We start from the raw sequence: 24,098 nt of genomic DNA, 5'->3' as shown, positions 1-24,098 counted from the left end.
GATGCCACCTGTCCGAGCTGGCTGCTGCACACGGGCCACATGCATCTGTGGCCACTGACAGTTGCTGGGTGCTGGTGCTGGCCCACAGACTCTCCACAGTGCTCGGCCAACAACTGCTGTGTCTCTTCCCTACTCACTCTGGCTGCACAGCTTGGTTCTCTGAAATTGTGAGTATTTCGAAATACTTGACACAACAAAGTTCAATTGAGTTCAAAGTCCACTTACATCATTTCAAGCAATTTCATTCATTCACGCCAGAAAAGCAAGTACTGTTAGAGTCTTTCATTAAAATTTCAATTTCATTTTAAAATTTTGCTCAGGAATTTTGTGTAGCTGTTTCAAACACAAAATCTAAAAATTGATGTGCACAGAAGGAAGCTCAGATCTCCAAATAAAACTTTTGAAAAGATTTTATTTGGAAGTATTTACAAATTCAACATTTAATATCTTTGCTAATTGTTTTTCAGGGGGATCCCAGGCCCATGAAATTAGATGATTATAAATTCTTGGTTTATGGCATATTCTTTTTTTTTTTGAGACAGAGTCTTTTACTTGTCACCCAGGCTGGAGTGCAGTGGTGCGATCTCAGCTCACTGCAACCTCTGCCTCCTGGATTCAAGTGATTCTCCTGCCTCAGCCTCCCGAGTAGCTTGGATTACAGGCACACGCCACTATGCCTGGCTAATTTTTTTTTTTTTTTGTATTTTTAGTAGAGATGGGGTTTCACTATGTTGGCCAGGCTGTTCTCGAGCTCCGGACCTCAAGTGATCTGCCTGCCTCGACCTCCCAAAGTGCTGGGATTACAGGCGTGAGTCATTGCACCTGGGCAATGGCACGTTCATAACAGGTCCAGGGCCAGCATGGTGGCTCGTGCCTGTAAGCCTAACACTTTAGGAGGCTGAGGCTGGAGGGTGGTTTGAGCCCAGGAGTTCAGGACCAGCCTGGGCAACATATGGAGACCCTGTCTCTACAAAAAATAAAAACAAATTAGTTGAGTGTGTTGGCATGAGCCTATATTCCTGGCTCCTTGTGAGGCCCAGATGGAAGGATTGTTCGAACCCAGAAGTTCCAGGCTGAAGTGAGCTGTGGTCGTGCCAATGCACCCCAGCCTGGGTGACAAAGTGAGACCCTGTCTCTAGAAACACTTTGTCTCTGAAAAAAAACAGAAAAGAAAAAAAGAGGCCAGGCCTGGTAGTGGCTCATGCCTATAATTCCAGGACTTTGGGACACCAAGGTGGGAGGATGGCTTGAGGAGTTTGAGACCAGCCCAGGCAACACAGAGAGATCCTCACCTCTACAAAAAATAGAAAAAATTAGCTGGGTGTAGTGTCACAGGCCTGTAGACCCAGATAGCTTGAGCCTGGGAGGTTAAGGCTGCAGTGAGCCATGATCGTGCCACTGCTCTCCAGCCTGGGGGACAGAGCAAGACCACTTCTCAAAAACAAACAAATAATAATAATGTAACATCTCACCCCAAACCAAAGCTAGTACCTTGACTTTCTAGGTTCAAATAACTATACCTGCATCCCCTGCAGCATGGATCCTGGACATTTTGCTTTTGTGGGCCTCTTCCTAAACACACATATACACGTGCACAAAAATATATATGTATAGCACATGTGTACAAAAATATATATGTATACGTATATTTTATGATTGCATTGGTAATAAAGAATATGTTGTTATGTAGTAAAACATTTTCTTTGACCTAAAAAGTTCATTAGTTTCTTCTGATTAAAAAGATAATAATAACGGCCACGGGCGGTGGCTCACTTCTGTAATCCCAGCACTTTGGGAGGCTGAGGTGGGTGGATCATGAGCTCAGGAGTTCGAGACCAGCCTGGGCAACATAGCGAGGCCCCCGTCTTTACAAAAAATACAAAAATTAAAAATTAGCCAGGCATGGTGGCGTATGCCTGTAGTTCCAGCTACGCAGGAGGCTGAGGCATGAGAATCCCTTGAACTGGGAGGTGGAGGTTGCAGTGAGCTAAGATAGCATGACTGCACTCCAACCTGGGCAACAGAATGAGACTCTGTCTCAAAAAACACAACAAAACAAAACAAAAAACACATTTTCATGGACCCCTAAAGGTATTGTGGGCCCTAGGCACGGTGCCTATGGTGCTTCATGGATGAGTCAGCCTTCCTTCCCTGGCACCAGGTCCCCATCCGCCTGGGTCCTGCCTGCTCACCATTCTCGTTTTCCTTGTTATAATTTCTTGCAATGATGTATATTCCTTAAGAGTACATTTTTGATTATAACACAACTTACATGTTTCAAATGGATAAAAATTAGTATCATTTACGGTATCTTAAGATAAATTTCCTTTGAATGAGCTTCTTTTCCTGTACTTTGAGGTCTACAAGATGTATCTAGAAAATTTACTACTGTGGAAAATGAAGCCATTTAAAGCAAACTCCAGGGGCTCGAAGGAAAAGGGCCTGTGGTTTTCCTTTTGGATAATTGCTGTAATGCTGTCGTTCAGGCGGCTGAGGAAATTTCATGTTTTCACTAGACTTCATTAGACACTGAAGCTCTTGCAGGACAACTTTGATGTTACATGGATTCCGCCATTTTGCCAGCACTAATAAGGTTCTTGGTCCACCACTCTATTAGAACTACTAACTCCATTCTTATTAATTTTTGTTACAAATCTTACAAAGGGAGGTGCTGTGGAGTATTTAGGTGCATGTTCTATTATTATAGCTGCATATTCTGTTTTCATAAATTGACTACCATCTTGTGTTGCTGTTGCTCCAAGGCTCAAAATAGTATTTTTAATGTTAGTCATTTTTAACTTCACGAAATAATATAATCTTTTTTTTTTTTTTGTCAGAGACAGAGTCTTGCTCTGTCACCCAGGCTGGAGTGCAGTGGCACAATCTTGGCTCACTGCAACCTCCGCCTCCCAGATTCGAGCAATTCTCCTGCCTCAGCCTCCCGAGTAGCTGGTTACAGGTGCACACCACCGTGCCCGGCTAATTTTTTGTATTTTTAGTAGAGATGGGGCTTCACTATGTTGTCCAGGCTGGTCTCCAACTCCTGACCTTGTGATCTGCCCACCTCAGCCTCCCAAGTGCTGGGATTACAGGCATGAGCCACTGTGCCCGGCCTATAATCTTTTGAGATCTACTTTTCTCGCTTACTATCAGATTGGCAAGATTAATTCACATCTGAGGCATGTCTCTGTAGTTCATTCATCTTGATTGCTGTCTATTGTGTACCATACATGAGTGTATCAAGGTCTATTCATCACTCTCCCATGGCATTTGGCGTAGGGTGTGTTTTCATCCTTTCCTATAGAAAAAAAAAAAACCCCAATACTTTAATGGCTTATTGCACCAAACATTTATTTCTAGTTCTTATTTTGTAAGGCCAAGAGTCAGCTGCAGCTCTGCTAGGAAAAGGTCTTTTTCCAACAAAGAGGCCTAGCAAGGTGAAGAGGGAATTAATCATTATGAGCAAATGCAATGGATCCCTGATAGTTTCCAGTTTTACTGCATGGACAGCGTAGCTAGGGTAAAATTGCTGGGTCATAAGCTATAAGAATGTTTGGTTTTAGAAGACTACGCCAGACTTTTCCATAATGGTTTCACCAATTTAAATTCCCACCAGCAACATGCAAGAGATCCTGGAGCTCTACATCCTTCCAACACTCCATATTATCAAACTTTAAACTGTTGCAAATTGAAGGGATGTAAAATGGTGTTTCACTGAGCCTCGGTTTGCATTTTCCTATCACTAACAATGTTTGACATCTCTTTAAACTTACTGGCTGTACGTGTTTCTTCTTCTCTTAAATGCCTGCTCGGCTCGGCGTGGTGGCTCACGCCTGTAATCCCAGCACTTTGGGAGGCTGAGGGGGGCGGATCACTGAGGTCAGGAGCTCGAGATCAGCCTGACCAACATGAAGAAACTCTGTCTCTACTAAAAATACAAAAACTTAGCCAGGCGTTGTGGCATGTGCCTGTAATCCCAGCTACTCGGGAGGCTGAGGCAGGAGAATCACTTGAACCTCAGAGGTGGAGGTTGTGGTGAGCTGAGATCATGCCATTGCACTCCAGCCTGGGCAACAAGAGCGAAACTCTGTCTCAAAACAAAAAACAAACAAAAACGCCTGCTTATACCTTTTGTGTCCACTTTTCTTTCTTACTGAATTGTAGAAGTTTTGTTTTGCTTTGTTTTTTTAAGGGACTTGCTGTGTCCCCTAGACTAGAGTGCAGTGGTATGATCGTGGCTCACTGTAGCCTCGACCTCCCTGGGCTCAGGTGATCCTTCCACCTCAGCCTCCTGAGTAGCTGGGACCATAGGCACACCACTTATATTTTCTACTAAGAGTTTTAAAGTTCTATTTTTGAAATTTAGGTCCTTAACCAACTAGTGCTTTGTTTATGCTGTGGAGTAATTTTTCCAGCTCCGTTTATTGGCCCATCCTCCCTTTCTTCACTGTGATGTGCCGCCCCTGCCGCATATATATCCCATATATATGTGGATCTGATTCTGGTCTCTCTACTCTTTCTCAGGGGTCAATGTGTCTGTCCCTGTGTGGATTAATGGCTGTAGCTTCATCTTGAGTCCTGATTCCTGGCAGGGGTAAGGAACCCCGCCCCACCCCACCCCCGCTACTCTGCCCAGTAACACAGAGAAGCACCCTGTGCTGGCTCTGCTCCTTCCAAATAAGTGGCGTCAGGCATACTGCCTATTTTCCTTTTGAATCTTGGTATTCTTGCGCGTAAACCAGGGAGTAATGATTCTACCTCATAAGAATGTTCTGAGGATCCAATAAGACTGTACGTAAATAAAGCTTCTGGCACAGCGCCTATTTGTTGAACCTGAATGTTTGTGAAATGGGGCCCAGAGATGTTCAATGACGTGCTCAAGGTCACAGGACCAGACCTATACCATGCTGTCTTCTCACTGCTGAGCTTCAAAGACCATTTCCAGATAAGTTAGCCTTCTCAGAGTCTTTCTTCCATTTTCTTCCCTTCCAGAAAAAAACAAAGGAAAGAAAGAAAGATGAAAGAGAAAGAAATAAAGAAAGAAAGAAAGAAAGAGTCTGTTTCCAAAAGCTCATAGCATACCACAGTTCCCAATGACTGCATCTTTTTTGGCTTTTTCTTATCTAATGGGAACAGAATGAACTGGAGCAGGGTTTCTCTAACAATGTTGGAGAGGAAGTCAGGTTTATTTAAAATTTAACTTCTTTTGGCTCTGTTACCACTGGCCTTGGCTGAGCCATGGCTGGAGGGCATCCGAAAGCAATGAGATCTGGGCATGGTTTCCAGGAGAGTCCCTGGGAGCAACAGTGAAGTGTCCCTGAACTTGTCATCATGGAAATTACAGTGGCCTTGAGGGTTAATCACTGAAGTCAGCATGTAAAGCCGGGTCTGCGTCTGTGTTGTTCCCTCTGTCTCTGCGGATCTCACACAGCCAAGACACAGAGCAGGTGCTCAGTGTGGAATAAACAAAGGAAAGTGGGCAGAAAGATTTACAGTCACCTTGAGGAGACGGTTTGACCTCATTGTAGAGACATTAACAGAGCCAAAGAAAGGGTGTGCAGCTTCTCAGGAGATTTGTTGCTATTATAGTGAGAAAGGTTTGGAAAAGAGTGTGAGCACCTTAAAAGTTACAATAATTAAAGTGTGTTAGCTCAGAAACTGAAGACAAAGTAGTAGAGTGGAATTCAATTCACAAATAGACCTAAACACGTAAGAAAATCTGGTGTATGATAAGGGTGGCATTTCACATATGTAGGGGGAAACTACATGTTGATGAGCCTTCTGGAAAAAAGCCAAACTGAATCTCTAACTTACTGCATGCACTGAAATAAATTCCAGATGGATTAAGTATGCATAGGTAAAAAACAAAACCATAAACTTGCTAGAAGAAAATATCAGAGAATGTTTTCCTAATCACGGAGTGGAGAAAATCTTTCTAAAATGTGACACAAATCCCAGAAGTTTTCAAGGAAAAGATGGTCAGGCCGGGCGTGGTAGCTCACGCCTGTAATCCCAGCACTTTGGGAGGCTGAGGCGGGTGGATCACCTGAGTTCGGGAGTTCGAGACCAGCCTGACCAACATGGAGAAACCCCGTTTCTACTAAAAATACAAAAATTAACCGGGTGTGGTGGCACATGCCTGTAATCCCAGCTACTCAGGAGGCTGAGGCAGGCAAGAGAATCCCTTGAACCCGGGAGGCAGAAGTTGCAGTGAGCAGAGATCGCACCATTACACTCTAGCCTGGGCAACAAGAGTGAAACTCCATCTCAAAAAAAAAAAAAAAAGAAGAAGAAGATGGACAGATCTTACTACGTAAATATTTTTAAACTTATGTAGGGGGAAAAAACATATGCAAGGCAAATGACAAACACTAAACTATAAAAAGTATTGATTTACTTTCCACATGGCCGATAAGAACTAATAACCTGATATGCAAAGACCTCCTACAAATCAACTTTAAAAAAAAAAAAGTACAGGCCAGGAACAGTTGCTGACGCCTGTAATCTCAGCACTTTGGGAGGCCAAGGCAGGCAGATTACAAGGTCAGGAGTTTGAGACCAGCCTGGCCAATATGGTGAAACCTTGTCTCTACTGAAGATACAAAAAATTAGCCGGGTATGGTGGCACGCATCTGTGACCACAGCTAATTGGAAGGGTGAGGCAGGAGAATCACTTGGCCTGGTAGGCGGAGGTTGCAGTGAGCCGAGATCACGCCACTGTACTCCAGACTGGGCAACAGGGTGAGACTCTGCTTCAAAATAAATAAATAAATAAATAAAATAATAATAATAAATTAATTAATTATTTAAAAAATTTAAAAAGTACAAAGGAAGGAAGAAAACCATGAGTAAGAAAAATACAACCAGGCATGGTGGCTCACACCTGTAATCCTAACACTTACAGAGGCCTAGGCGGGCGGATCAATTGAGGTCAGTAGTTCAAGACCAGCACAGGCAACATGGTGAAATCCTGTTTCTACCAAAAATACAAAAATTAGCCAGGCATGGTGGTGGGTGCCTGTAGTTCCAGCTGCTTGGGAGGCTGAGGCAGAGGAATTGCTTGACCCTGGGAGAAGGAAGTTGCGGTAAGCCAAGATCACACCACTGCACTCCAGCCTGGGCAACAGAGTGAGACTCTGTCTCAAAAAAAGAAAAGAAAAATGGACAAATGACATGGGAAAATACACTTTATAGAAGATGACATTCAAATGGCTAATCAACTCAGGAAGGGATGTTTGACTCCACAGAAATCCAAATGGAAACAACAATGGGATAATACATTTCATGTATGTATCAGACTCTGCAAAAATTAAAAGGCACCCAGTGCTGGGGAGAGTGTCAGTTGGTCTCTCATCAGTCCTGGGGCAAATGCAAATTTCAATATTATTTTTGGGAAGAAATTCATCTATTTCATCAGAACTTTATATTTATGTGCCCTTTGATCAAATCCATTCCGCTTCTGAGAATTTATTTTATTGAAATAATGGCAAAAGTGAGCAAAGATAAATATATAGGGGTTCTTTGCAGCATTGTTCATAATAACAAAAGACAGGAATCGCATGTGTATCACCAGAGAATTGGGTACTTCATGGTACGTCCATACTAGACAGCTGATAAAAAGAATGAGGGAGATCCATCTACACCTGCCAACGTGGAAAGATGTGCACGTCTTAGCGCTCCTTTTGGAAGACAAAGCAATTTGAATAACAGATATATTATATATCTATAAGATATATTATTATATAGATAACATGTTATAACAGGTATTTTTATATGTTTAATATTACACACATATTTATATATTTTTTGAGACAAAGTCTTGCTCTAACCCCCAGGGTGGAGTGCAGTGGCACAATCTCAGCTCACTACAACCTCCACCTCCCAGGTTCAAGTGATTCTCATGCCTCAGGCTCCCAAGTAGCTGGGATTACAGGCACCCGCTACCATGCCCAGCTAATTTTTTGTATTTTTAGTAGAGATAGGGTTTGACGGCATTTCACTATGTTGGCTAGACCTCAGGTGATCCACCCGTCTCAGCCTCCCAAAGTGCTGGGATTACAGATGTGAGCTACCACACCCAGCCTAGTATTTTATTATATTTTATTTATGTTTTGAAAATGATCTATTGGCCAGGTGCAATGGCTCATGCTTGTAATCCCAGCACTTTGGAAGGCCGAGGCAGGTGGATCACCTGAGGTCAGGAGTTCTAAGACCAGCCTGGCCAACATGGCAAAATCCCATCTCTACTAAAAATATAAAAATTAGCTGGGCATGGTGGCACATGCCTGTAATCCCAGCTGCTCAGGAGGCTGAGGAATGAGAATGGTTTGAACCCGGAAGGCGGAGGTTGCAGTGAGCCAAGATCACACCATTGGGCTCCAGCCTGGGCGACAAGAGTGAAACTCCGTCTCAAAAAATAAAAAAAAGAAAGAAAATAATCTCTCTAGCTCTTTCCACATATATTTGTATGTAAAAACACATATACATACGTATCTATATGATTATAATATGTATTATGTATACCTGGAAATAAGTATACTACAGTGTTAACCGTGAGATAGATTGAAGGTAAAGATTGAAATTCATTTTATTTCTCTATCACTAAAATTTTTTTCATTGAGCACATTACTACTTTTGTAACAATGTTAAAGATCATGTTTATTCAAAATTATTTTAAGGTCAAGGCAGGCAGATCACTTGAGGTCAGGAGTTTGAGACCAGTCTGGTGAACATGGTGAAACCCCATCTCTACTAAAAATACAAAAATTAGCTGGGCATGGTGGCAGACGCCTGTAATCCCAGCTACTCAGGAAGCTGAGGCAGAATTGCTTGAACCCGGGAGGTGGAAGTTGCAGTGAACCAAGCTCCCACCACTGCACTCCAGCCTGGGCGGTACAGCAAGACTTTGTGTCCAAAAAAAAAAAAATTATTTTAACTGATGTTATGCTTACTAAAAGTCGGTCTGGAAGGACAGATGACTCCCAGACTGCTAACAAATAGGGTTTTCTCCTGGGCCACGTTTCCCTCCTCTGGCTATTAGAGGTTTCCCACCAAGACTCCTGGCTTCCTTTCAGAGCCAAGAGAGCCAAAGGGGCCCTTGTGTTGCCCAGGGCTCTTTGGGGCGTAGTAAATATGCCCTAAATGCAGTGCAAGCCCATGCTTAGCAATGAAGCTACCCTATATAGCAGGCTTTTCGCAGAGTGTGGGAATAGCAGCCTCCCCTTCCCACACCATACTGTGAGCTTCCCTAGGGCAGACACCAGGGCTAACTGTTGTCTGTATTCCTAGGAGCCAGCACAGATAATGTTACTCGAACTAATTTATTAACACAAACACAGACTAACACAACTCGCCCACCAGGCAGATGGCAAAGCCTGGCTATAAAATTGGCACAAGGAAGAGAGAAAATTGATTAGCAACGAGTCACCAATGGCAGGAAAGCATGAAGGAGAAAAGGCAGATATGCAAAGTCTGTCTACCAGCTGGTCCCTTTTAAAAAAGGGAGGAGGCAGACAGTGCCCCCTACAGGGCTAATGGAAATGGCGTCTGCCCTTTTTAGGAAGGAGGGCAGAGGTAGGTAGGGATGGAGGGGTGGGGAGGTGGGCGCGGGCTATGCTGTATTCTATCCTGCAACGCCAGTGGGTGAGACTGTAGATCGTGTTGCCACTGATGGCATCTGGTGGAAACGGTGTTTGTGGTGGAGATAACTTAATAATACAGCATGTGCGGCACTGTGCTACAGCCCGCAAGAAATGGAAAGAATGGCAAGAAGTACTTGTTTGACCCTGTGTCCCCAGCACCAGGGGCCTGGCACAGAGCAGAGGCTCACTAGAAGCTTGAAAAGGAAGGAATTCAGGGAGTGAGGTAAGGAGGGAGGACAAAGGGAGGAGATGGGGAAAAATGACACAGGGACCGAGGAGCTCTTTTCTTTTCTTTTCTTTCTTTCTTTCTTTTTTTGAGACAGGGTCTTGCTCTGTCACCTAGGCTGGAGTTTAGTGGTGTGATCATGGCTCATAGCAGCCTCTACCTCCTGGGTTTAAGCAATCCTGCTGCCTCAGCCTCCCAAGTAACTAGAACTACAGGTGTGTGCCACCACACCCAGCTAATTTTTAAGAAATAATTTTGTAGAACCATGGAATACTATGCAGCCATAAAAAAGAATGAGATCAGCTGGGCATGGTGGCTCATGCCTGTACTCCCAGCACTTCAGGAGGCCGAGGCAGGCAAATCACAAGGCCAGGAGTTTGAGACCAGCCTAGCCAATATGGTGAAACCCTGTCACTACCAAAAATATGGGAAATTAGCTGCGTATAGTGGCAGGCTCCTATAATCCCAGCTACTCGGGAGGCTGAGGCAGGAGAATCACTTCAACCTGGGAGGCAGAGGTTGCAGTGAGCTGAGATCGTGCCACTGCACTCCAGCCTAGGCGAAAAGTGAGATTCCATCTCAAAAATAAATAAATAAATAAAAAATAAAATCATGTCCTTTGCAAGGACATGGATGGAACTCAAAGCCATTATCCTCAGCAAACTAATGCAGAAACAGCAAACCAAATACTGCATGTTCTCACTTACAGGTGGGAACTGAATTATGTTAACACATAGACATGTGGCGGGGGGGCAACAGCACACACTAGGACCTGTCAGAGGGTAGGAGGTGGGAGAAGGGAGAGCATCGGGAAGAATAGCTAATGGATGTTGGACTTAATACATGAGTGATGGGATGATCTGTGCAGCAAACCACCGTGGCACACGTTTACCTACGTAACAAATCTGCACATGCTGCACATGTATCCCCGAACTTAAAATAAGTGTTGGAAATTTTTTTTTAAAAAAGAAGAGAAAAGAAGAAATCTTCTGTAGAAACAGGGTCTCACTATGTTGCTCAAGCTGGTCTTGAACTCCTGAGCTCAAGCAATCCTCTTGTCTTGGTCTCCCAAAATGCTGGAATTATAGGCGTGAGCCACCGTATCTGGCTGAGGAAAGTCTTTCCTAGTTTTATGACATGAGGGGATTCTTTGAGGGGGTTCTTGGAAGGCTGCCTCCACTTCACTGCCCCTCCTTGGGCTTCGGCATCCTTATCTGTATATTGAGTATGGCAAAAGGAGAGATAAAAGGTTGGACTAGCTTAGTGATTCTGACCTGGAGTCCCAGAACCCTAGGGAACTCTCAAGATAGAATGGGTACCATGAACTATATTAGGACTTCTAAATGCATAATGAGAATGCGCAAGCATTTACTTAGGATAAAACTGTATGTGCTGACAGGCCAGGTATCTTTCTATGGGGCTGGGACTCCGTCACTCCCAAGGAACAGGGAAGCGTTTGAATCAAGTCCACTCTACAGGAAGACGGGCCAGGGTTAGACCATAGTCAGTCATGTGCCTTTAAGCAAGTGACTTAGCCTCTTTTGAGTGTCAGTTTTCTCCTAAGTAAAATGGGGGTGATAAGACCCCACTCAGAGGTTTCTAGTGGTGATTGAATGAGCTAGTACACGTAAAGCACTTGGCATGGAGGCTGGCCCAGAGTCAGCCCTCCCCAAATGGTAGTTGCTATAATGATTAATGCAGAAGAGGGAGTCTGAACATCTCATGCTAATCAAAAACTCTGATAGGAGCTATATATATATATATATAGATTCATAAATAGTAGGAAATAAATGAATGATTAATTATTTAAGGCAGCTTGCTTGGAAGATGATGTCTTTTTTTCAAATAGGGATGGAGTCTCGCTCTGTTGCTCAGGCTGCAGCCTTGACCTCCTGAGCTCAAGCAATCCTCCCACCTCAGCCTTCTGAGTATCTGGAGTACAGGTGCAAGCCACCACGCCCAGCTAATTTTTTTTTTAAATTTTTGTTTTTTATAGATTTTATTTTTGTCTCACTAGATTGCCCAGGCTAGCAACATCTTTTTAAAACATGAGACCCCTTGGATAGGAGAGTGGTTAAGGTCAACTAAAAACACCAAATAAAAAATCTAGAAAGAAGAAAACGTGAGACCATACTTAGAAGTCACAAGAGCGAACTTTGTGGGACAAAGGCTGAGCCCCTCTGTGTCAGGCCCCTTCGAGCTGGAGTTCAATAAGAGACTAAGCTCTCCTTCTGGGTCTTGGTGCAGTTCTCTCTTTTTGAACTGATTGATTGACTGATTGAGACAGGATCTCACTCAGTTAGCCCAGGTTGGAGTGCAGTGGCAAGAAAATGATTCACTGCAGCCTCAACTTCCTGAGCTCAAGCAATCCTCCCAACTGAGCCTCCAGAGTAGCTGGGACCACAGACGCCAGCCACCATGCCAGGCTGATGAAAAAAAAAAAATTTATTTATTTATTTTTAAGAGTCAGGGCCGGCCGGGTGCGGTGGCTCAAGCCTGTAATCCCAGCACTTTGGGAGGCCGAGACGGGCGGATCACGATGTCAGGAGATCGAGACCATCCTGGCTAATACGGTGAAACCCTGTCTCTACTTAAAAATACAAAAAACTGGCCGGGCGCGGTGGCTCAAGCCTGTAATCCCAGCACTTTGGGAGGCCGAGACGGGCGGATCACGAGGTCAGGAGATCGAGACCATCCTGGCTAACACGGTGAAACCCCGTCTCTACTAAAAATACAAAAACTAGCCGGGCGAGGTGGCGGGCGCCTGTAGTCCCAGCTACTCGGGAGGCTGAGGCAGGAGAATGGCGTAAACCCAGGAGGTGGAGCTTGCAGTGAGCTGAGATCCGGCCACTGCACTCCAGTCCGGGCGACAGAGCGAGACTCCGCCTCAAAAAAAAAAAAAAAAAAAAAAAAAAATACAAAAACTAGCGGGCGACGAGGCCTGTAGTCCCAGCTACTCGGGAGGCTGAGGCAGGAGAATGGCGTAAACCCGGGAGGCGGAGCTTGCAGTGAGCTGAGATCCGGCCACTGCACTCCAGCCTGGGTGGCAGAGCAATACTCCGTCTCAAAAAAAAAAAAAAAAAAAAAGAGTCAGGGCCTTGCCATGTTGCCCATTCTGGTCTCAAACTTCTGGGTTCAAGCGATCCTCCCACCTTGGCCTTCCAAAGTGCTGGGATTACAGGTGTGAGCCACTGCACCAGGCTGTTCTGTCTTTTTGGAATGACTTTTTCTCCTTTTTTTATCTGGTTGACTCCTAGACACTGCCTCCAGGGAGCCTTCTGTGCTTGGCCCTTGGCTCCCTTGAGTCAGTGCCTTTCCACAGCTTGCTGGATCAGTCCTTTGAAGGCACTTGCTATAGTGTGCAGTGCTTTCTTAGGCCAGCACCTCTCACCCTTGACATCATCAGAATCACCACAGGGGCTTGTTAGAACAGAGATTGCTGGCCACGGGCCCCAGAGTGTCTGATTCAGCAGGTCTGCAGTGGGTCCTGAGAATGTGTGCTTCTATGCAGTCACAGGAGACGCCAGGCCTCCTGACCCGGGGAACACGCTTTGAACCACTGGCTTAGACCACATGCTCTAGGACAGCAGGGATCTTGCCTGTTTGTTCCCCACTGCACCTCCAGCAGCACCTCACAGTCTCAGCCATTACATGGAAAGACAAAGTCAAATAACAAGACGTAATATACAAGATTTCCCAAGGCCTGTGTGCTGAGCCCACAGGTCGTGCCCCGGCTGGAGGTGTGAACTGTCTCTGAGAGGGCCATGTGAGTGCCCAGCGGGAGCAGTCCGGGAATGGCAGGAGGGCCGTGTTCTGGGTCAGAGCGCCCTCTGGTGCCAACATCTCAGCTCTGCACCTGGAGCTGAAATTGGACGGGTGACATCAAGGGAGACCCCAACCGACCTCCCAGCTCCTGGTTTTCCCCTCTCAACCTCGTCCGTGTCACCACCAGGAGTAACTTGCTAAAACTCAGCTCTGACCCTACTCCCCTTTGCCCCTCTCCCAGCTTAAGCCCGGCACTTGGCTCTCCACTGCCCTCTGGACAAACCTCAGTATTCAAGGTCCTTGGCTGTCCTCTGGTGACTCTCCGGCTTTCTGTCCTGCGGTATCCTGTGGCTCTCCTCACGCACTGTTTAATTTGTCCACACCAGACAGGTCATGCACTTTATGGCTTCCTACAAGCTATTCCTAACAGGACTGCAACCCCACCTTCTCCTCCGGAGAAACTGATCCTTTTTAATGTCAAATATGGCCTCTTCCATGAAGCCTTCCTGGATTCTCGTAGGCAAAAGTGATTGTTTCTTCCTTTGTGCCTGTAAAGCCTAGTGCACAGGCCACTATGGAGTGGGGTCTGGGTCCTCCTTGAGACCATGAGCTCCCTGGGGCTCCTGACTCAGCTTTGGTGTATCAATAAATGCTGGAATCTACAAAGCTGTTTTCCTTCTTCAAAGCTAAAACCCGCTGTCTACTACCTAAGTCTGCATAGATCCTTAGATATTCAATCATTTATTCAACCAGCAAATATACCTGAGGCCTTTCTTTTTTCTTTTTTCTTTTTTTTTTGATAGAGTTTTGAGCCCAGGCTGGCGTGCAGTGGCATGATCTCAGCTCACCGCAACCTCCGCCTCCCGGGTTCAAGCGATTCTCCTGCCTCAGCCTCCTGAGTAGCTGGGATTACAGGCATGTGCCACCACACCCGGCTAATTTTGTATTTTTAGTAGAGACAGGGTTTCTCTATATTGGTCAGGCTGGTCTCAAACTCCTGACCTCAGGTGATCCGCCCACCTGGGCCTCCCAAAGTGCTGGGATTACAGGTGTGAGCCACCACGCCCAGTCAAGGCCTTTCTTCTGGAAGGCGTTAGTCAATCCCAGTGAGGGGGATACAGAGGAGAATAAAACAAGATGAAGTTCCTGGCCTCTGAGCTTACATTATGGTAGGAGAGAATGACAATAAACAAAACACTGTATATTAAATACTGTTAAGCCATGCTAAATGGCATAGAGAAATTAAGCAGGGTAAAGGATAGAAGTTGATGGAGTGGGCCGGGCGCGGTGGCTCAAGCCTGTAATCCCAGCACTTTGGGAGGCCGAGACGGGTGGATCGCGAGGTCAGGAGATTGAGACCATCCTGGCTAACACGGCGAAACCCCGTCTCTACTAAAAAATAGAAAAAACTAGCCTGGCGAGTTGGCGGGCGCCTGTAGTCCCAGCTACTCGGGAGGCTGAGGCAGGAGAATGGCGTAAACCCGGGAGGCGGAGCTTGCAGTGAGCTGAGATCCGGCCACTGCACTCCAGCCTGGGCGACTGCGAGACTCTGTCTCAAAAAAAAAAATAAAAATAAAAATAAAAGAAGTTGATGGAGTGGTTCTATTTCAGGCAGTGTGGTTAAGAAAATACTCACTGATGGCTGGGTGTGGTGGCTCACGTCTATAATCCCAGCACTTTGGGAGGCTGAGGTGGGTGAATCATGAGGTCAAGAGTTTGGGACCAGCCTGGGCAACATGGTGAAACCCCTTCTCTACTAAAAATACAAAAATAAGCTGGGCATGGTGGCACACACCTGTAATCCCAGCTACTCAGGAGGCTGAGGCAAGAGAATCGCATGAACCCAGGAGGTGAAGGTTGCAGTGAACCAGGATAGCATCACTGCACTCCAGCCTGGGCAACAGATCAAAATTCATCTAAAAAAAAAGGGAAAAAAGAAAATACTCACTTGTGAGGTAGCATTTGAGCAAAGACACAAAGTGCAGATGTGAACCGTGCATGTGTCTGGGGGGAGGTATTCCTGCAGCGTGCAAAGGCCCTGTGATAGGAACGTGCTTAGCATGCTCTAGAAACTGCAAGTTGGCTGGTGTTTTAGGTCAGGGGATCCGGAAGCAGACTCTGAGAAGATTCCTGTATAAGTGATTGATTAGTGCTCCCTTAGGGGTAGGGTGGGGAATAACCAGCAAGGGCGTAGGGGAAGCAGGGCAGGGAAGAGGAGGAAACCAAGCAAGCGTGTGATTTCATGCAAAATCCAGAGGAAGGTAGTTTCAGCCTGATCCTACGGGGGTGGGGCGGAGTGGGGTAGGGAGGGAAGCGCTGGCATGTAAGTTACACCTCAGTGTTTGTTCCAACCTAAGGCAAGGTTGCTGAGACTTTCAAACTCTCCTCGCATCAACACCTGGCTAGGGTCATGCCCCGGAGCTTTTTCCAGTAAATTCTCAGGCACTTCCTCTGGGCAAAGTGGGCTCCAGTAGAGCCCTATCCAAAGAGCCATAGGTACTAGGTACTAGGTGTTGGGTACTAAGTACTAAGTGTTAAGAGAAAAAGCTTAGCAAAGTTGGGGGCACACACAACGTGAAGGAAAAGGGGATCTTAAAAGGATTTGGGTAAAATGCTAACAGTACCTGTGAAAGTCAGTGAGGCTGAAGAACAGAAGTTAGAGTAGAATCTTAAGAGAAGAGATAGTCAGCTGAGGCCAGATCAGGTAAACCAGTATCTGATTTCACTCAAATAGGCAATGTGCTGAGCTAAAAAATCTACAGCTCTCCTTGCATCTAGGGGTAGATGCAGTTCCACACACTCAGATGTCAATATAAGTCAGCTGGAGGCATCTAAGAAAGCATTGATTTCCTGATAGAGGCACCACATTTTTCTCCTCGCCACTTCCTTCTTTTTGCCTGGAATGTGAACCCGAGGCTGGGGGTAAAGCAGTCATCTTGTAACGATGAGGTCACAATGAGGCAAATATGAGAGTAAAAGCTTCGTACTAAGCATGGTGGAGGGGCCTGAGACCCTGGTGATGTTGCAGAGAGGCTGCACTAGCCTGGGATGCCTGTCTCTAGACTTAGTATCTTGTTTTGAAAGTTAATAAATCCCTATTTGATGAAGTCTGGCTTTCTGTTACATGCCAGTGGGCATCCTCCCTCCAAAGAGTTGTAGATCTACACAGCCTCCCACATTCTGTGAGAGCACCTGTTCCTGTTCCCACTCAACTGCACTGGATGTTATAAAGCTTTTTCCAGTTTGCCAGTCTTCCATGTGACAAATCCTATCTTGTTTTCTTTCTGTGTGTGCATGTGTTTGGTTTTTGTTTGTTTGTTTGTTTGTTTGAGATGGAGTCTCACTCTGTCGCCCCAGCTGGAGTGCAGCGGCATGATCTCAGCTCACTGCAACCTCTGCCTCCCAGGTTCAAGCGATTCTCCTGCCTCAGCCTCTCAAGTAGCTGGGATCACAGGCACCCACCACCATGCCCAGCTAATTTTTGTATTTTCAGTAGAGACAGGGTTTCACCATGTTGGCCAGGCTGGTCTCGAACTCCTGACCTCAGGTGTCACCACCCGCCTTGGCCTCCCAAAGTGCTGGGATTACAGGCGTGAGCCACTGCACGTGGCCTTTTTTTTTTTGAGATGGAGTCTGGCTCTGTCACCCAGCGTGGAGTGCAGTGGCATGATCTCAGCTCATTGCAGCCTCCACCTCCCAGGTTCAAGCGATTCTCCTGCCTCAGCCACTCAAGTAGCTGGGATTACCGGCACGCACCACAATACCCGGCTCATTTTTGTATTTTTAGTAGAGTCAGGGTTTGGCCATGTTGGCCAGGCTGGTCTCGAACTTCTGACCTCAAGAGATCTGCCCACCTCGGCCTCCTCAAAGTGCTGGGATTACAGGTGTGAGCCACCGCACCCAGCTGCCTACAGTTTGATTCTTGATGGAATTTCAGGATGAGTTATTGTTTGCTATTAAAAATGGAAAAATGGGCCAGTTGTGGTGGCTCACACCTGTAATCCCAGCACTTTGGAAAGCTGAGGTGGGCAGATCACTTGAGCCTAGGAGTTGGAGACTAGCCTGGGCAACATGGTGAAACCCTGTCTCCAGCAAAAAATACAAAAATTAGCCAGGTGTGGTGGTGTGTCCCTGTAGTCCCAGCTCCTCAGGAGGCTGAAGTGGGAAGATCACTTTAGCCTGGAAAGTTGGGGCTGCAGTAAGCTGTGATTGCACCACTGCACTCCAGCCTGGGCAATGGGAATGAAACCCTGCTTCAAAAAAAAAAAAAAAAGGTTTCTAAAGTTAACATATACCTACTCCGACCCAGTGTTTCTAGTTCTAACTATTCATTCAATAGCAACAGGTGCATATGCCCACAAAAAGACATGTGCAAGCATGTGTGTAGCAGTTTTATTCATTATTGCCCCAAACTAGAAACAGCCCAAATGTTCAACAGGTGAATGAATAAAGAAATTGCGGTATATCCATACAATGGAATACTATTTAACAATAAAAAAATACACTTTAGCTTTAAGCAACAACAAAAATGGATTTCTCAAACATGATATTGAGAGAAGAAAGCCAAAAAAAGAGTAGGTACTGTATGATTCCATTGATTCAAAGTCCTAGAACAGACAAATCTAGCCCACAGTGATAAAAGTCAGATCAGTGGTTACAAGTGAAGAAGTTAAGTCACGTTGTGGAAGGATGGAAATTGTCTCTGTTTGAATCTGGTACTTTTTTGTTTTAGCATTAAAAGAAAAAGTCTATAAAATAGAGATGGGGTCTTGCTATGTTGCCTAGGCTGGTTTCAAACTCCTGGCCTCAAGCAATCCTCCCTCCTCGGCCTCACAAAGTGTTGGGATTGCAGGTGTGAGGCACTGCACCTGGCCTAAATGAGCATTTTGAATAGACTAAGATCTGTGTCCGCACTGGATGAGTCTGTGTTTGCAGCCAGTGGCTACAACAAGGTATCAAGGTTTCACAAGATCATTCCAAAAATCCTGCGATTGAAGTAATACATTCTTTTTTTTTTTTTTTGAGATGGAGTCTTACTCTGTCACCCAGGCTGGAGTGCAGTGGTGCGATCTCAGCTCACTGCAACCTCCACCTCCCAGGCTCTAGCAGTTCTCCTGCCTCAGCCTCCCGAGTAGCTGGGATTGTAGGTGCACGCCACCACCCTGACTAATTTGTATTTTAGTAGGTACAGGATGTCAAGCCTCTGAGCCCAAGCTAAGCCATCATATCCCCTGTGACCTGCCCGTATACATCCAGATGGCCTGAAGCAACTGAAGATCCACAAAAGATGACATTCCACCATTGTGAGCTGCTCCTGCCCCACCCTAACTGATCAACTGACCTTACGACAATACACCCTCTCTGCCCTTGCAATAATGTACTTTGTGATATTCCCCTGCCCCCTTAAGAAGGTACTTTGTAACATTCTCCCAGCCCTTGAGAACGTACTTTATGAGATCCACCCTCTGCCCACAAAAAATTGCTCCTAACTCCACCGCCTATCCCAAACCTGTAAGAACTAATGATAATCCTACCCTTTGCTGACTCTTTTATCGGACTCAGCCACCTGCACCCAGGTGAAATAAACAGCCTTGTTGCTCACACAAAGCCTGTTGGTGGACTCTCTTCACATGGACGCGCATGACACGGGGTTTCACCATGTTGGCCAGGCTGGTCTCAAACTCCTGACCTCAGATGATCTGCCCGCCTTGGCCTCCCAAAGTGCTGGTATTATAGGCGTGAGCCCCTGTGCCCAGTTGCAATATATTCGTTTTTTAAAAAATTTAACCAGAAGCCCAAACCTCACCACACATTCTTTTATTCACAGACATGCTATCGTAAAGGTTTCCTAAAAGATCTGAATTCCACAATAGATGATGTGATAAAAAATGGTGAATTTAAATCCAAGCCTCTCAGCCCTGTATGTTTTCAACCTTGTGTGAAGAAATAAGACAATAAAATTATTATCTGTTGTTTCATACAGAAATGGGTTGATCCTCCAAAGGAACAGTTTTGTCAAGAGTGTATGAGTTTAAGAAATAATAATTTTAAAAAGGAGTTATGAGCTTAAAAAACAATAAAAATAAAATTTAAAAATTGTGAGTCACTCTCACTTTGCAGTGTTTTTTTGTTTGTTTTGAGACAGGGTCTTGCTGTCATCCTAAGCTGGGTGATAGTAGTATGATCATGGCTTACTGACCTCCCAGGCTGAAGTGATCCTCCCATTTCAGCCTCTGGAGTAGCTGGCACTATAGGTGACACCACCATGTCAGACCAATTTTTACTTTTTGTAGAGATGAGGGCTCCCTATGTTGCCCTGGATGGTCTCAAACTCCCCGCTTCAAGAGATCCTCCCACCTTGGCCTCCCACAGTGCTGGGATTATAGGTGTGAGCCACCACACCCAACCTACTTTGCAATTTCTTTGAAAGATAGTAATTGGCTTCAAAATTTGACATACTTAATTGACATTTTTGATGCTCTGAATGATCCTAATCAAAAGTGTAAAATCTATGAAAGTCTATTTTTGCAAAAAAAGTTAACTGCCTGGGGTTCCCAAACCTTACACCTGCCAAAGGTCTTCAGGACCCATCCCTTGGCCAGCTCCTGGAAGATCACCTGTGAGCCCTTGGACTATCCTACCCCATAAGAGTGTTTTTGTATGCTCTGCCTGCCTTTAAGGGAGGAGACCACCCCTCATATTGTCTTATGCCCAATTTCTGCCTCCAGAGAAAGAAGAAGTAAAAACTAAAAGGCAGAAATGAAATCCACAAGCAGACAGCCTGGCACCACACACTGGGCCTGGTAATTAAAGATCAACCTCTGACCTAATCGGTTATGTTATCTATAAATTACAGACATTGTATAGAAAAGCAGTGTGAAAAATCCCTGTCCTGTCCTGTTCTGTTCTGTTCTAATTACCGCAGCATGCAGCCCCCAGTCACGTACCCGCTGCTTGCTCAATCGATCACAACCCTCTCACGTGGACCCCTTAGAGTTGTGAGCCCTTAAGAGGGACAGGAATTGCTCCTTTAGGGGGCTTGGTTGTTGGAGACGTGAGTCTTGCTGAAGCTCCCGGCTGAATAAAGCTCTTCCTTCTTTAACTCCGTGTCTGAGGGGTTTTGTCTGCAACTTGTCCTGCTACATTTCTTGGTTCCCTGACTGGAAAGTGAGGTGATTAATGGACAGTCAAGGCAGCCCCTTAGGTGGCTTAGGCCTGCCTTGTGGAGCATCTCTGCGGGGGACTCCGGATTGAGCGACGCGGATCCTGAGAGCGTGCTAGGGTAGGCAATTGCCCTGGTGGAACACCTTGCCAGAGCAGCGCGTGGCAGGCCCCCACGAAGGATCAACACAGTGGCTGAACACCAGGAAGGAACTCGCACTTGGAGTCCAGACATCTGAAACTTGGTAAGACTGGTCTTTGGAACTTGCCCACTCCATTTGAGTGGAAGCATGGCCTGATCACCCATGACATGCCTATACCTGCACTTTGGTTTTTGTTTTTCACTTGACTTGGATTGCTTGATACTTTGGTTTTGGTTTTGACCTGGCTTGGATTTCTTGATACTCTGATTTTGGTTTTGATTCTAGTTTGGCATAAACTGTGAAAGTGTGTGTGTGTGTGTGTGTGTGTGTGTCCCTTTTACCCATTCTTTGTTTTATAGTGTGTGTGTGGTGTGAGCGTGTTTTGTCTCGAAGAAGCATGGGTCAGGCACAAGGTGAGCCTACCCTACTAGGAACTATGTTGAAAAATTTCAAGAAAGGATTTAAGGGAGACTATGGAGTACTATGACACCAGGAAAACTTAAAACTTTGTGTAAGATAGACTGGCCAGCATTAGAGGTGGGTTGGTCATCAGAAGGAAGCTTGGATAGGTCCCTTGTTTCAAAGGTATGGCACAAGATAACCTGTAAGCCAGGGCACCTAGACCAGTTCCCATACATAGACACTTGGTTACAGCTGGTTTTAGACAGCCCCCACCTCCCCAGTGGTTGAGAGAATAGCAGCATAAGTGGCTGGCAGAGGCAAGGAAAGACCAGCAGAGAGAGAAAGAGGAAGAGACAGAGAGACAACGAGGGAGTCAAGGAAAAAGAGAGAGAAAGAGAGGCAGAGAGAGAGAGAAAGAGAAAGAGACAGAGGCAAAAGGAAAGTCAAAGAGAAAAAGAGACAGAAAATCAAAGAAAGAGAAAGAAAGCAAGAAAGAAATATACAAGTAGTTAAAAAAACAAAAAACAAAAAACAGTGTACCCTATTCCTTTAAAAGCCAAGGTAAACTTAAAACCTATAATTGATAATGGAAGGTATTCTCCATAACCCTGTAACACTCCAATACCACTTTGTTGTCAGTATAAACAAGGGCGTATCCGAAAGCACTGAGGCCTTCCTATCAAAAATCCTTAACCTCCTAACCCGCAGATGGCCTAAATGCATTCAATCTGCAGCGGCAACTGCTTTGCTAACATAAAAAAGTTAAAAAAAAAAACTTTTAGAGGAAACCTCATTGTCAGCACACCTCACCGGTTCAGAAGTATCCTAAGGAAAAAACAAAACAAAACAAAACAAAAAGGGTGACTTAACATTAACCACTGAAAAGTCCCTTAACCCAGCAGGTTTCCCAACAGGGGTTCTAAATCTTAATTACCATACAAAGGTCCGACCAGACCTAGGAGGAGCTCCCTTCAGGACAGGAGGATCCACAGTTCCTCCCAGGTAATTGAAGGGGAAAAAAAAAGCCATCTATACCAATTCTAAGTTAATTTGGACAAAACAAGATCTTATTTATAGCAAAGGATAATTAAAATCCCAAACTTATAAGGTTTTCAACAAAAGTAAAGTTTGCTAAAAGTTAACAGCGTAACATGTATTATAGTACCTTCTAATCTTGTGGCCTTAGACAGTCTAGTCCACAGACATAAAAGAAGTTTGCTTTGGAAAAAAATGGTTATCATCATTGAAAAAAAAAGGGGGGGGAAGGCGGGGCAGAATTTATGTAAAAAGAGTGTTATATGGTAAATTATTGTCCTGAAATAAATTAACTGGTTGTTTAAAGACAGAAATGTTTGTAGTAAATCAGAAAGTTGAGGCATGTTGAAGAATTGTCTGCGAAAGTCATGAAAAAATGTTATAAAAAATTTATGCGAGAAATGTTGTATAATTTAAAAGTAACTAGGCCTCCTGAATGTAAAACTATTGAAAAAAAAAACAGTTTATGTGCAAGGTGTATAAGGAAAGTAAAATATACCTTTGGTAAAAGGATTATAAGGAGGCAAAAGAATGTAAATTTTTACCTACATTAAAAGGTTAAAAAAATTTTGTTTTGAAAGTTTAAGCAAGTTTTAAAACATTAATTTAAAAAATTATGTGTGTAAACGTATTAACTAAAGTTAAAGGGGTATCATCCAGTTTTTCTGTGAACTGGACATTAAAGTAAAAACAGAACGAGTTTTTCTGAAAGCACTAACCTGTTCTTTAACAAAGATTATAAAAGGTTAGAAAGAGTCTATAAAAATCTTACCTTATGCTCTGACACTAAAAATTGAATAAATATATATACAAAGTTTTATTAAAACTAAGTTTAACATTAATAGCACATAAATATAAAGGTGAAATTTAGCTTATCTGGTATAAAAATCATACAAGAATCTTTATTAAATATAAAATGGTGTTTGGCTTTATTTGGTCTAAAAACTAATAAAAATAAGTGCTAAAGGAAATTTCTCAGTAAGAAGGCACCAAAGACTATAAAGTCCACTGTTGATGTCCCCGTATTTAAAACAAAAGATCATTTCTTAGAAATTATATACTTGGTTTATCTTCCACTTTCCTTTCCTCAAAACTAAAAGTCTTTTAGCACAGGTACCACCCCTAGAATTTCCAGTAAACCAGCACCAATCCGAAGATCACCTTCTTATCAAAGGGTGGAAAGAAAAAAAACTCAAGCCAGCCTAGGAAGGACTCTACCTTATGCTGCTAATCACTGAGGCTGCTGTTCGTACAGTGGAAAAGGGATGGACTCATCACACCCAAGTCAAAGAGCCACCCCCTCCAGAGTGGTGGGCCACAGTCCCAGGGGAAAACCCTACCAAACTAAAGCTAAGAAATATTTAACTCTTTCATCTATTCTATTACTCTTTCTTCTTTCCTCACTCTATTGCTGACCATCTGGTTATTAACATAACCAAGTCGATTTCACCTCAAACTATTGCATTTAATGCTTGCCTTGTTATACCTTGTGGGGACTTGCCAAGTCAAAGACAACTCTCTACTTCAGAAAAGTACTTCTGTCCCTCCTGACTCTCCTCAGACAGGGCATTAGTAAATTAGGAGCATTTAATCCGGGGAAATTTTGATAAAGATTCCAGTGTCAACCAAGAGTCTTGCTCCCCAATGTAGATCTTTTATGCCGTAGTTGGTCCAACATTCCGTAGACCACTAACGAGCAAGGATGGACTGCCCCAACTGGTTTTT

The 24,098-nt window shown here is 44.6% G+C and overlaps 1 pseudogene; it reads right to left on the bottom strand.

Moving 5' to 3' along the window:
- Positions 1–2,385: 2,385 nt before the first annotated feature.
- LOC117093557 overlaps positions 2,386–24,098 on the bottom strand; it is a 41,735-nt pseudogene continuing 20,022 nt past the window's right edge.

The sequence above is a fragment of the Trachypithecus francoisi genome, unplaced genomic scaffold (assembly GCF_009764315.1).
Source record: "Trachypithecus francoisi isolate TF-2019V2 unplaced genomic scaffold, Tfra_2.0 Lachesis_group12, whole genome shotgun sequence".
NCBI lineage: Eukaryota > Metazoa > Chordata > Mammalia > Primates > Cercopithecidae > Trachypithecus > Trachypithecus francoisi.
The sequence above is the reverse complement of the archived record's forward strand: the minus strand, read 5'-3'. Positions and strand labels throughout refer to the sequence as shown.